Consider the following 13,171-nt stretch of genomic DNA (forward strand, 5'->3'; position numbering starts at 1 on the left):
AAGAAGAGGTGGAGATCCAAGTGCCAAGTGATCGTGTGGACACTTCTAGAGGCCGGACACATAAACGACTTTAAAATGATCTCACGGCGACAAAGTCAAGGGTGGAACAAGTTCCCCACAAGTTACATAAATATGTGTGTTTTCAAAGATTGATTATGAATCAATTCATATGTTTCCACATCCCTAGAATCATGTTTTCCATGGATGAATCAAGGCACATAACCCAACAGCATTCTCAGTAGTGGTGTTGATCTCTTTTAATATGGATTGAATTCGGAGAACTTATGCATCATAATTAGCCACAAGATGCCAAGTTTACTTGCTCACTTCCAAAATTCAATCAAAAGTTCAAAAATTGATCCAATATTTCAATAGACTAAGGAAATGGATCAAGTTCAATCTACCGATTCAACCAATTCAATTTGAGGTAATCCAGATTGTGTGAAGAGCTATTTGAGCTGTTCAATCAAAATGGAACAGTTCAAGAGACAAAATGAGTCTCTCTCTTTCTCTCTCTCTCCTCTAACCCCTCTCTCTACTCTATCTCCACTCTCTGCCCTCTCTCTCCCTCCTCTCTCCTCTATCTCCTCTCTCTCTCTTGCCTCTCTCCTTTCTCTCACCTCTATATTCTCTCTCTTTGTCCTCTCTCCTCTCTCCTCTGTCTCCTCTCTCTCTCTCGCATATCTCCTTCCCCTCTCTCTGCCCTCTCTATCTGTCCTCTCTCTCTTGCCTCTCTCCCCCTCTATCTCTTCTCTCCCTCTATCTCCTATCTCTCTCCTCCATCTCTCTCGTGGTGTCGGAAACAACCTTAAACCATTACATTAAATGGCAGTTTCTTTCTCTGAGTGTTTCTTTCTGTGACTGTTTGCTTTTTATTAAGGGTTGTGTGTTTCTGAATTTGAAAGTTCATCTTTTTGTTTAATGTTTCTCCTCTATACAAAAGGCTCTAGAAGACAAGTTCTTCACCACCACAATATTTTCATCTCCGCCTCAATAGAAGATCTGTTATCTTCTCCATATCATCTTCTCCTCCTTCAATCTTATTGTGTAGAGATTTCTATATTGGTATTAGAGCATTTTTGTCCAAATATGGTTTCACAAAATTTCATGATGTGGAGAAAACTCATCTCAATATCTTTCTGTAAAATGAGTGCCAAAAGGGTTAGTGGAGCCAACTAATATTGATGGTGCGGCGCAGCCCGAGCCCCAAGGAACGTCTTTAGAAATGTTGCGGTCGCCAACGACACCGCAGCTGACTTGCATTCAGCCTGGCCAGAAAGCCAAGGTGATGGCGCGAATGCCCCGATTCAAATATCCAGGATAAGGGGCATATCATCTCCATTTTTCCGTTATTTTCATCCGAGTCTTTATCCGTATTTTCCCACATTTTCCGTCATCAGCGTTCGACTTTATATCATCCTCCCTTTCTTTGTTTTTTATATCATCTTCGAGGGAAGTCCATTCTATAAGGATTTTCCCCTCTCCTTTTCCCCATAGATGGACCTTAACCATGTCTTTATTCCCCTTGATATTGCTAGGGGCCCATTCATATCCTTCCCCTATAAAAGGAAAAGGATGGGTGCACTAGCCCTTGGACTTGTTAATTTTCTTATGAAAAGTTGTGTTGAAGAAAACAGGTCCCGTCCTTTGAGAAGAAGCAGGAGGGGAAGAGAATCAAAAGGGGAAGACGGCATCGCCTGCTTCGACCTGGCCGCAAGTTTCCCCCCTCCCCTTCCTTCTTGCTATCGTTCATCCCAGCAACCCAGGTGCAGAGGACGGTCATTGGTTCCCTCTACGCCCCTATCACCGTTGAATGACGATTGGAGGCTGTCGGTGACCGGCGCTCACGGCCCCTCCCGACTGCGTGGGAGTCTCTGGACGCGCCTGAGTCGGGTGAGTCCCCCGCAGTGCCCGCGCCCGAGTTGTCTACGAGCCAGGCGCCCTGACGTCTGGTGATTCGGATTGATATAAAGTTGCCCTTTTCAAGGACGGTCCCCCTTCCTGACCATGTGGGAACCCCCCATAACACGCCAGAGCCGGATGGGTCGCCCGCGATGCCCAGCCACGTCGAATGAGCCAGGCGCCCCGTCCGTGGTTGATCCAGATTGGTCGAGCCCTACACTGACTGCAACCTGGTCAAACGACCGGGAACGGGTTTGTCAGAGCAGAGTCCCTCCGCCAACGCACACACACACACCAACCAGTCAGTGATGCTGCTTCCTACGAACTCCGCTCATCTTATCCAGCCCCACAGTTGTCACGCCTTGCCGGCCCTGTACCCGGTCTCTATCAGTACTGCCATCGAACACGCACGTTCTGGACTTATGAAGCAATGGAGAATTGATTCGCAGGCGCGGACAAGGTACGTCTTCTCCCCGCTCGCCTGTCTCTCTGTTGTGCATCTTCATATTGCCTCCACCGTGCTCGGGTTAGATATAGGTGAGAGGGACAGGTTGAGTGAAAACTATGAGAATCTTGAGCGTCTCCCCTTTGTATGAAGTTGGGTCCGCCCGTCCCGTGGGGGCAACATCTGGCGGAGCTACTCCATTCGGCACCGTAGTCATCCTCGTCTCTTCGGATGAGGCTCGAGAGGTTTACCCTTCCACCTCTAGGCGACTCTGTTGGTCCCGGGTGTCGGTATTCCGAGCTAGTCGGCACTTGCACGTACCATATACCATGCATCCTGCATTGCATCATAGCATATTTTCTGTTTAGGGATTTTTGGTCAGACGATGCCACTGTGGTAGTCCGATATCATTATCATTCACCAGCACTGAACCATCATATTCAGTGCCGACCGGACAACATCACCGACGACGTCCGACATCAATTATTAGGATGTTTCTAATCCTTCCCAAGTGCAACTATCAAGTATGGGCTAGGAAGAAGTGTCTTCATCTGAAAGGTATGTACCTTTGTATTGGGATCTAGAGTGAGAATCTTGTAAATGAGAGAGACCTTCAGGTTCTGTCAATCATACTCAGTACAATCTCTGATGAGATTAGTTTTTAGCTGAATGTGGAGGAGACATACAAGAAAATATGGCAGGCTCTTCTGACCATTAATGGCAGAGTTTGAGGGCTTTAAAAAGCCACGGTTCAATCACTTAAGAGGGAGTTTGAGGTGTTCTCCATGGAAGATAAAGAACCAATGCTAGACTATGACAGGAAGCTTTCTTGAAAAGTCATGAAAATGATAAGCTTAGTAGAGAAACTACATAAAGATGTTGTTTCTAAACTTCTTCGCTCGGTTTCTGGTAAATTTGACTCTCTTACTTGGTCAATAAAGCAGTTTCAGATAATGGATGCTCTAATGGTGGATGAAGTTGTGGGATCTTTAAAACCCATAAAAACAAGCTGAAGGATGGGCAAATCAGAAGAGAGGAGAATGATCCTCTAGTGATGGGCAGAAAAATGGAAATAGCTCAAGAGGAAGAAGATGAAGTCAAGGAAAACCAAGAGGAAGAAGTTGTGTAAAAGGCCACAGTACAAGTACAAATGGCAAGGATAAAGAAGAAGACGACAATGAAAAATATTGGGATAAACCAAAGTTATAGTGCTTCAGTTTAGATAAGTTTGTTCATTATACTAATGAATGTTGCAAGGAGAAGAAAGACAATAAGGGAACAAATTGATTACAATACAAATTTATGTCAAGTATGATGGAGAAACTTCTTTTATGATGGCTGATTTTGAAGAATAGGAGTTACTACAAGGAGTTTCCAAGATCGAGTTGAACAATGGTTTGTGAAATCTTGACACGCGTGCAAGCAGTCACATGATGGGAAGAAGATGAAGATTCTTCTACGAGATTGATGATGCCTATACTGGCAATTTGAGATTTGGTGATGGCCTAAGTAGTCGAAGTACAATTTTTTTTCCACAAGATGTCTTTGGTGTCTCAAGTCTAATGACCACTTACATAACCGTGACATGAATCACCTAATTGACAGTTCGGTATAATACCATTCAGGGATTCATGCAAAGAAATCCAGTGAACTATTTCCACTAAACAGCACCCACTATTTATCCTTAGTGTCTTCACACCAATGGTTATGGAACTAGTCCTACTCATCATCTGAGTGAGGCTAGATAGCGTTATTTTATCTAGAAATTTCAATGTCCTTCTCGATTATCCTTTGAATAGAAATACTAAGAACACATGCTTGAAAACTAGTGATATTTGTAATATGATCTCATCATAATTCACTAAGTCCGATCATATATTCTTAGACTTTATTATAAGCATCACACATGCTCTATAATGAGTAATTTTCTATTGATGAACATGGAACGAGATATGGAATGTGTTACAAATTTTTGAAAGAATTTATACAGAATGTTTACATAATTTTCCAACATCTCATAACGACCAATGACTAACTAACATCTTGTTAATTTTTTTAATCCCTATGGTGACATGGACCAATAGAAAATGAGGCTTGAATTAAAATGCAATAAATTTGATCACAAAGACTATGAAAAAAAACATGTCATAGTCAACATAATTATTCTTTTATTATGTATTTAATGCATTTGAGGTACAAACGTATGTGACATCTTCACGGAATTCACTCAATATTTACACACATTGTGCACAAGGGTATACAGGGTGAACCCTTGTCCAATCAGAATATGATAGAACATTAAATCCACTTATGTGACTGTGTGCTGATGCATAACCAAGGAAGACAGTCATCGCTTATTTAGCTTTATTCATTTCTATACACAAGTACCTGTGATGCTTTCATAGTTGTTGAGGAATGACACGAAAAATCAGGGTGAGACATTGAGGAGAATCATTTTAATTATATAGGATACCATGAATTCAAACCTTGATATCTTAAATTCCAAATCCATAAATCAAGCTGAAATTTTGTGGGCAGCTTTGTCTCTCACACTTCTTTTAATCTATGACATCAGACCTATAAGTGGAGGTGTCAATCACTGTGAAATCAATCTTTTAAATCACGTCCTAAATTTTTTACATGATTGAAAGAGTGTGAGATTAGATTTCCATCAAGTGTTCTTAGTGGTTCGGGTAATTGAGGAGCGGCAACAGAGAACAGGATGATCTTACATACATATCCAAGTCATCGTATCCCCGCATAGCATAAGCATCAAGGGTAATTCCCTTAAGTTATCAATATTGATCATCATCATTACTAGGTTAGATTTATTCATCCAATCCTCACATCACATTCCACTTCACTAGCTAGATACTTACACTTCACTGGCCACATCACATGTTATTGTTAGATTTATTCATCAAGTGTCCATGATTGTCAAGACAATCTTCACTCATCCCTAGATTAATTTATTTTAGTGAGTAATGATATTTCTAATTTTTATTTATTTAACTCAAAATCTACCTAAAATTGAGTGTATCAAGGGTCCTTTATATTATTGATTTCTAGTCTCCCTTCTTGACATTCAAATTATTATGTCATCAAAATTCTTGAGATTATCCTTAGTTTTGTTTATTTTTTAAAACAAAAATTTTAAAAACATAATAGTCAGATGTTATTGCTACTCTACCACCTTAAATTTTAATTTTAATTAGAGATAATATCATCTCTTAAGGAAAATTAAAAGCTATCCACCCATTCTGAGTAGTGAAATCATTAACCTTAGTTCCCTAAGGTCTGATGGCATAGGTAAATAGAAATTATGTCAACAAACACATTGATTAGCAAAATTTAGTACCTTTCAAATATCTAAATTTGTGAAATTCTATTTTTAAGGTCTATTTTAAGTTCTATATCACCTTTATCCATATATGGGGCAAGATTCAAATCACAAATTTAATTATCATATAGTTTTTTATAAGGTTTTCTAACATGCCCGTAACTTAGAAGTATCTCCTATTAAATAGTCTTTAAATCCCCAAATTGAAATTTATCATTTTTTAATTGAGGTAGAATATATATGCTCACTCAAGAATCTTAAAGGGATCACCTAAAAACTATTCCACCTATTTCTTATTTAATCTATGGACCTCCAGGATTCATTCCCTTCATAGTAACCTCATTTAGAGAAATAAGATGATACTCTCAGAAAAATGAACCATTTTTTATTTCTTATAAGGTTGACAAAGCTTGTTTACAAGTTTTTAATCAGATGAAAGAACATCAATTCAACATATAATCATGGTTACTTCTTTCAATATTCCTTACATGTTACGATAACATGATACATTATGAGTTATTTCCATGCTTTTAGACTTATTAACCTTGAAATTATTATCTTATTAACTAGATAAGCTGAATATTCATTCATCACATATAAATTTGAATTATTGCACATCATGGAGATTTTTAAAGTACCTCTTATACACTTCTACAAAGTCAAGGTGTTATAGTAACTAAATGGAAATGTATTGAGTTCTTTGAACAGGTTTAGGGACGTCCATATTGAGTCGTCGAGTGAGCAAACATCTAGGTCCAGTTTTGGATTTCTGGATCTTTTGAGGAGCACTCAGAAGAGATCTGACCATGACCTATCCCATAAAGCCTCTCTAATATTCACCCTTAAAGGAGGATATCTTAATTTAGACTACATAAATGAGAAACGGAGAAAAGGTAATATAAAATCATGAAGGGGTATTTTAAGTATTAATCATTATAATCAAATACTCTATTTTTCCTTGATAACTGATATGCTCTTGAAAGTGTCAAACCAAAAAGACTCTCCAAGGTCCAAATTGATTAACATTCTTATTTTTAGTTTTGTGAAGTTTCATTTCAATTATTTCTCATATTTTCATTGAAAAACATAAGTATCCTCAGTTGACAGGAAGATATTTAATATTTTATTTTATCCAATTAAGCTCTTTTAAAGCTACTTGAAAATATGCCGCCAATCACATAACATAATCTAGTTTTACATTTAAACTTATCAAAAGTCCAAAAAATAAATTTATTTGTTTCTCATCATTCTATCCTTCAAATAAGTTCTAAAAAAATATCTAAAAATTATATGTATCACTTCCCGTCATTTTATTTTACAACTTAGTTCCACAAAAATATATGAGAATTTTGAATTTCTTCTTTCTAGTCTTAAATAAAATTAAGAATAATAGAATAAATTAATTTAGTAATTTTAATTCATTTTTTGCTTAAAAATATATGATATAATTATTAAAAAATCTCCAAAATGTTGTTTCCACGGATAAATTGTTTACTTTTATTTTTATACTTTGGGTAAACCTAGAACTAAATTTTAGCCACCGTGTGGATTTATTCCGTACTTCCCCTGATTTTATTATAGCGTACATAACTGGAAAATATTCACAAATATTGTAGTATAAGTCAAAATTAAAATAAGGAAATAAATCCAAATTTTGACCTATCAGTTTAGAGTTGTAATGTTTTTATGTGCATAATTTTTAGTATGTGGGAAAAAGGTATTGGTAATTTAGATGTGGATATGTTCTTTTTGGTCAATTTTCATTTGCCTAGCAGTCCTCATCCTCTATATTTTTTTGTCCTCTTCCATACTTTATTGTATTCAAATTTCAAATTTTTCTGCACATTATCTGAATAGATAAATTTCATATTAACATTCATGAGCAATAGCATTATTACTTGAATTTAAAATACTACACACATATTCAATAAACTAATCATTATAAGAAGCAATATCGCTATCTAGAAAAGCTAAATTACAATTATTAATAATGGGCAGTTGTAAGTTGACCAGAAATATGTTCTGAGGGAGCTATGGTTGTGATTGACATTGAAATTTGATGCTTCAGACCTTCAAATTTTGAGAATATATTTGCATGTAACCCTAGAGTACACACCCCCAAACTGTTAGATTCAGTGCCTTGGTTCGTCCATGGAAAACATGTTCCAAGGATGCACAAGTGTGTAGGTCGTTTCACAATCTATCTTTAAAATCAACATATTGAATGTACCTTTTGGATAACTCGTTTCACCCTTGACATTGATGTTCCAATATCTTTCTGAAGGTGTTCATGCGTCTGGCCTCTAGAAGTACTCACGCGATCACTCGGCACTTAAATCTCCATGTTGTCTTCTTCAACTCTTCTTGAAAATCTAGAAGACCTCCTCACCACGAAGACACTCTTCTTTGGGTGAGTGGAGAAGAGAGTGGAGAAAGGGAGGGGCTCTCAAATCAGGTTTTCATGGGTGCTTAAAATGAGACCCCTTTCCCTCTTTATATTTCACTTAAGGTTTTTCTCACAAACCCTACAAAGTAAAGTACATCCACCAATGCCCTTATGACCTTGTGTGTGTGACCCTTTAAGCCCATGTATCATTCTAGTTATAACTTTAGTGGCCCAATAACATTTATTGACCTACCTTATTTGTTAACTATATCAACATGTAGATTAAGTAAATAAGGATCGATTTAACCCAATCGATAGGTTAAGTTTCTAGCCCGTGGGTTGCCAAGCTACACCTCGTGCTCTAGAAGATACCGAGTAGTCTTGATTTCTCTCATGGAACCTTTACCGTCATCGGTTACCCTAAATGTATTATCCATCATCCGCGCGAGACTCTCAAATTACTTAGGGTATGGTTTATCATCAAACCCTAGGATGTCGGACGTCGTCGATGGCATCGTCCGACACTAAAATTCACTAAGTGAATGTAATTGTATGGATGCAAGTGACCTAAGTGGATTGTACGTGCAGGGCCAACGAGTGAGAAATTCACCGATGCTAAGCTCCAGAGAAGGCGACCGATGACGATGACGGCGACCTTCTGACCCTCTTCGGAGTGACAACGGTGACTATGGCGCCGAATGGAACAATTTTGTAGGATCTCGCACGTAACTGTCGGGCTCAGCCCATAAATAGGAAGACGCTCAACTTGTAGTTTTCTGGAAGTAATTCTCTCTCACCTAATCTAACCCAAGCATGGTGGAGTGCAGTCAAAAATACACTGAAAGACGTAATATACTTTGACAAGCAAGAAGACGGTGTACCTCGTTGGTGACGTCACTCATTGTTGGGGTCTTGTCGGTGCGAGTGCCAATGTGGGCAGATGCGGCGAGAGTGAGAATACCAGAAGAAGCGCTTTAGGGCTCGACAGTAGGCGTCAATGCGATATTGGAGCGGTAATAGAAGGTAGGAGACAAAGAGAATGGAGTCGTCAATGAAGGATCGTCCAGCGTGGCGTAGAGTTCAATCGAACAGGCGGCGTGTATGCTTGACAGTCACAAATATTCCTGACGCCCGTAAGGATCAACAAAGTTGCAATGGTGCGATTACACCGATGCGACCAAGTTAATCGAAGACTTGGCTTTAGCCGTTGCACAAGAAATGCCTTCGTGACTGTCATTGAACAGAAGTCTTCCTCACAGTGCAGTCATGGGGCACTGAGTGCCCGATCACATGCGTGCCGTGCGGGTACATGCCAAGCCAGAAGATTGTGGATGATGATGAAGGCGCCAAGAGAATCATGGTGGAGAGAGAGCAACCCAGTGGTCGTGCGTCAGGTAAGCTCGTGAGAATGCCAAATGAGATGCCAGATGGTGTCGTTCCAAGGACACTCTGTGTGTCACAGCAAAGTTCAGCACCATCTACAACACTATTTGACCAGCACAGAAGTTTCGGGTGTCGTTGGGTGTCTATGAAACCTCAGAAGTGCAGGGTCAATGAACCGCCAGACTTCGCATCAGCACAGGGCCCCGATCGTGCGATCAACCCTGGTGTTGAAAGACCGGCACCGAGCGACCCCTAGTGCAGAACAATCACGGTGTAGAATGGCCAGAGCAGTTGTAGATCATTACTCGCGGTGCAGAACAACTTGGGGATGGATTCCGGTGTCGCAAAGGAAAGAATGACTCGCCGCGATGATCAGCGGCTCAGGTCATGAGAAGATTCTCCTTCTAGAATGAAGACTGCATTTCTAGAGAAGGGAAAAAAACTCCCGATCTACTTCTTTTCTCCTCCCTCTTCTCCCTTTCTCTTCCTCTTCCTTCTCCTTCTCTTCTCTTCTCTTCTCCTCCTTCCTCTTCTTCTCCCTTTTGTCTCTAGGAGATATCTAAACAACGAGTAACTTCCAAAGAAAATTTTCAGATCTAACGAGAATGTGGTCCATCATGGCCTTATATAGGGCCATGATGGACCCAATACACAGTACACATAGGGGCCCAATAAGGGACCCCTTTACAACACTGAAAATGAAAAGCATGGGGAAATAATAAAATGACGCAAAACGACTTGAAATAAATGACGGATGAAAATGCGACGATACGGGCGCATCATGGCGAGTACGATGAACTCGTCATGACGAACACGAATATGAAATCAAACGACTGAAAACAGATAATTAAAACACGATGATACGGAAGTAGATGTGCTCTACCCAGTGTATTTAAACCTGGGCGTCTTCACGGACGCTTTGGCGTGTCGGTCAGGCTGGACACAGACCGGAAGTGATTCTGATGGCGATGAAGACGGCTCGATGACGTGTTGTCGATGATGCTTGGGCGTGCTCCATCACCCTAATCTTCCATTCAATTAGTACTAATGCGTAACGAGCATCATTGGAAAACACATTTTCCAATATCCTCACTGGCCTAGCCAGGGATTCTTTGCATCATCTTCCTTGAGTCAATATTCTCTTATAATGACGACGGATGATCTTGTCTTGACTACTCTATCATCTACGTAAGCTTCTTACTACATCCGATCTATAACTTATTTGAATCCCATAATTAGAGGCTCATGAGTCATAGTCAAAACATAGTCGTCTACTCAAGAGATGCCCTTTGTGTCTCAGGTCAATAGATCACTTATACAATCGTGACTTGAATCAACTTGATTGACGTTTAGGTAAAATACCATTCAGGGATTCGTGCGGATTAATTCAGTGAACTCTTTCTCTAAAGATCACGCACTATCTATCCTTAGTGTCACCACACTAATAGCCACAAGATCAGCTATACTTATCGTATAAGTAGGATCATCTAGTGCTATTCTATCCAGATAATTTGATGTCCGTCTCGACTATCCATTGAATAAGAATATTTAGAATACATGTTTAAACACTAGTGCTCACTGTATTACGATCTCATCATAATCAACTAAGTCATTGCACATATTCATGGAGTTTAGTAGAAACATCACAAGGAACAATAATGAACATAAATATTTTATTGAATGAACTTAAATAAACATGGTAGTGTGAATGGCTTGACGACCACCTAATATCCATCACAAACTACACAGTTCCTCTACCGTGCCCTTGTGTTCTACTGGTCCCTCCTCCCAAATAAGCAGGCTTGGACACTCCACCAACGCAACTTAAAGATATTTTTATCCTAAGACTATATGAAAGGGGGACCAAATGTGAGTATGTAACCTTTGTGCTAGGCTCAGAGCTGCTTGATGGTTTCAAATTTGGCATATGTTTAATATCTCATAATATGTAAGTCATCATTTTGGACATATGAACTTTACATACCTCCCATGTGTGCTGCAAGTATATGTGTATCTTGACTACCATCTTAATCAATACTATAACCCAATATCAATCTACATTGGTTACCTAAGTCATAATGATCTGATATTAGATCCATGTTTTTTTCTATCTTTCACCCCATCCAACACTCCAGCACGAATGATTAAAAATTTCAAATCAAATAAAAATGACATATGTACAAATTTTTAATCATATAAAATCATTAATAAGTTTAAGACACGAAAATCCATTTTAAAACATAATTCGACATCATTTAAATAGTTTAAAGGGATTACAAAAGTTTTTCCTGAATTTATAGTTTAGCACTTAAATTATTACATTCATAATTCAAAAGAATATGTGTTCCATGAATTTAGGATTTTTTATATCAAGTATTTTTATCTTAATTTATTGATATTTATAGAACTGAATAATTTTTTTTATTTATTTGGAATTTATTTGGCATCAAACAATTAAAATTTTAAATTATTCAACTTAATGAATGAGAAATCGAGATGATATTATAATATTCAATATTTATTTGGAAAGAAACAAATTAAAATTTTTGATTATATATTGAAAGAATTTAAGGATACCATAGCTTGAGGCACTTGTGCAGCGCTATAACATAGCACGGGTGCCTACATGGTGTTGCAACACAACCCGAGCCCCAAGGTGGCACCATCATGTGGCCCCATTCTGAATTGGGTGGGTCAAGTCAAAAGGGGAGGAGGTCTGATCTGTGCCAATTGTTCCTCGTGTAGCCATAGGCAGGCCCCAACCCTAATGCATCGGGGTCCAACCCAAGCCTCTCATCATGGGTAGAGGTATCTGCCAACATTGAGGTGACCCCTAGGCTAGCAATATGCCAGAAATAGGCTGAATCGAGGCCACCATAGCCCATCAGCATTTTCCACCATGGCCCATGAGCAATTACGCGACTATGACATGAATAAACTTGATTGATCATTAGGTAGAATATCAATCTGGGATTTGTACAAATAAATCGATGAAATATTTTCCTAAAGAGCACCCATTGTCTCCCCTTAGGGTCTCCACAGTCTTGGCTACAGGTCAGTCATACTTCTGATACGAATGGAGTTATATTTTGTTCTATCTTTATATTTTTTATGCCCTTTTTCAGTATCCTTTGGATAGGAATAATTATATCACATATTAAAGACTAGTGATATCTTTATTATTATCTCTTCGTAATGCACTTAATTGAATCATGTATTTGTGAACTTCATTATAAGCATCACATATGGATTATAATAAATGTATTTTACCGATGAACATTAAACAACAAGTGGAATGAGTGATTTGTTTCCATCAGGTCGACCGATTGAGTTCTCGCATGGATGAGGCTTCAGGTATTAGATTACTTTTTTTAATTAATTATTGCAGGATGCTTTGGTTGGTTATCTTTTCCTTTAGGTAAAATAAAAGGCATGAAAATCAATAAAACATCATTATATCTAGTTATCTTCTGAATTTATAAAATATTTTAGTTATTTCTAAAAGGGAAAGTTTATTTTTTGATAAGATTTTTATCATATTTTGAAGTATTTGAATAATCAATTGCTGGGATGTTTAAATGTATACCATTACGCAGGTTTATATGATTGTTTGTATCATGAACTAGTGGACGATTTCTCACATTGTGGTCTTGAGTCATATGATGAGTCGTTCCATTATCCAGGAAGCATGATTGGTGTTTATCTTAATTTGAAA

This window comes from Wolffia australiana, chromosome 2, assembly GCF_029677425.1.
Source record: "Wolffia australiana isolate 7733 chromosome 2, ASM2967742v1".
Classification (NCBI taxonomy): domain Eukaryota; kingdom Viridiplantae; phylum Streptophyta; class Magnoliopsida; order Alismatales; family Araceae; genus Wolffia; species Wolffia australiana.